The following is a 2,260-nucleotide window of genomic DNA, read 5'->3' as shown; positions in this document are numbered from 1 at the left end:
GGGAGGTGAGGGAGTGTTGAGGGGGAGGGGTGGTGTGAGGTGAGTGGGGGAGTGGAGGGGGGTTAAGGTGAGTGGGAGAGTGGAGGGGGCGAAGTGAGTGGGGCAGGTGAGGGAGTTGAGGTACAGGGGAGTGGGTGAGGTAGCGAGGGGAGGGACAGAGGGGAGTAGGTGAGGGAGAAATACAGGGGAGTGAGGGAGGTAGCAAGGGGACAGGAGTGGGTGAGGTGGGGGAGGGGCAGGGGAGGAGGGGGAGTGGTAATGGGGCGGGAGGCAGCAGATGGGAAAGGGGTTGAGGAAGGCAGGTGGTAAATAGAGCTGATCAGGGAGGTCACTTAAGGTAAACGTACAGAGCTGGGCAATGCCGGGGCAGGGTATACTCAGGGTTATTACTGGCCTGTACTGGCTGGTGGGAGGATTCTTGCAGACACAGACTGGTTGTAGTGAGGGTTATTGTCTAGAAGGTGATCACTGTTGCTCAGAGAGATGTTGGGATGGGGGAAATTGTGTGAACTCATTGAAACATAAGCAGGGCCCATCATTCCATATTTGCAAGTTAATGCAAATGGACTATTCTCATCTGCTGTTCACGGTGGGATCATTTTCTCCCCTTCACAGCCTCTAACCTGATGGTGCTCCAACTCAACCCCACGCTTCCCGCTTCTATCTAAACCTTGATGCGGTGCCTGGCCCAAAATGTCACCAGTTCTTTTCCCAACAGGGGTTGCTCATCTCATTAAGTACCTCCAGCAGTCTGTGTGTTGTTTTGGATTCCAGCATATACAGTCTGTTGTATCCTTGAGGTCCTTCTGTAGATTGTTGTACCAGCATTCACCCAATGGAATTGAGATAAACAACTGAGTTTTGATACAGAAATAAAGGCAAAAGTGATGGGAATGCTCTGCAGGTTAGCCATCAATTAGGTGATTATTCATCCCCTTATGCAAAAAGTTAGGTTTTGGGGACAATGGAGCAAATGATACTCACTGATGACACTGGATAGCATATCTCCTGTTGTCCCCAAAGCCTAACTGCCTTTGTCGACTCACTGAGGCTGTAGGTTCTTAGCAGTAGCCTGTGGATAGTGGGTCCCAGACAGAGCAGTAGAGGAGACAGTGAACAGGAGGGCTCATTTTGGGCCAATGTCCAGTATTCTCACACTGTTTGAGTATTAGACTAGATATGATGTTTAAGGTACAGTGCATGAAGAGGTCCAAGAATTTGACTGAGTGCCGTAACAAATTAGGAAAAAGGAGAAACCAGAACTGGAAAAAATGGGATATATAAGATACAAAATAAAATCACAAACGAGAAAAATCTGCAGATGCTGGAAATCCAAACACACACAAAATGCTGGAGGAACTCAGTCCTGCCAAAGGATCTTGGCCCAAAACGTCAAGCTGTACTTTTTTCCATAGATGCTGCCTGGTCTGCAGAGTTCCTTCAGCATTTTGTGTGTGTGTGTATGTGTTGCAAAGTAAAATAATGGTTTAGACTTGGCAGAGTTGCAGCTAAACCACAGAAGCTCTCTTTGAAAAAAACGTTGATGGCATATAGACAGTACAGAAAAGTCGTGATTAGCTTCAAGACCCTTTCAAATAGAAAAGAATGGGATGATTCAGTTTAGTTGGGTAGTCCTGCAAATTTAGTCCCAGTCTTGTGCCGAATGAGAGCAGGGCAGTATTTCATAGTGGGAACAGTGACTGCCCCAGTAAGGACAGGAACCGCAGAGCCTATTACTCATGCTACCCCGGCCTGAGTTTAGATCCCTCTTTGGCTAAATACCCTGTTTGCTTTCATTATGAGTTGGGCAGCACAACTCAAAAGGCCAGGAGGGCCTATGCTACACTGTATATCAATAAATAAATAAAAATTAGACTGCCAGAGTAAGATCTCAATGACTTCTTTATCCTTTCAGTTGCATACTATGTGTTTTGTTGAATGATGTGTAGTCTGTCTATAGAAACTAATATACAAATGACTGATTCCATACTGTTATTATAGAAAGTGTTTACATATTTCTGGATCTCATCTGGATTATCATCACTCACATACATCATGAAATTAGTGTTTTTGTTTTGCAGCAGCAGCAGTACAGTGCAATACATAAATTACTACATAATCATACAGAAGCACGCCAGCTATTTATACATGTGCCTAAGACTTTTGCACAGGTCAGAGAGTACAGGAATAATGATTGAAAGAAGCATGTTGTGAGTTGAATTACAACCTGCAGAATTTTGACTAAGAAACTTATGGAGAA

At 45.0% G+C, this 2,260-nt stretch overlaps 1 protein-coding gene across 1 annotated transcript in view; it reads left to right on the top strand.

The window, feature by feature from the left end:
* Positions 1-2,260, top strand: part of tmem70 (transmembrane protein 70) — a 29,656-nt gene that overhangs the window by 7,660 nt on the left and 19,736 nt on the right. The window lies entirely within an intron of this gene.

This window comes from Hemitrygon akajei, chromosome 1 (genome assembly GCF_048418815.1).
Source record: "Hemitrygon akajei chromosome 1, sHemAka1.3, whole genome shotgun sequence".
NCBI classification, from domain to species: domain Eukaryota; kingdom Metazoa; phylum Chordata; class Chondrichthyes; order Myliobatiformes; family Dasyatidae; genus Hemitrygon; species Hemitrygon akajei.
The sequence above is the reverse complement of the archived record's forward strand: the minus strand, read 5'-3'. Positions and strand labels throughout refer to the sequence as shown.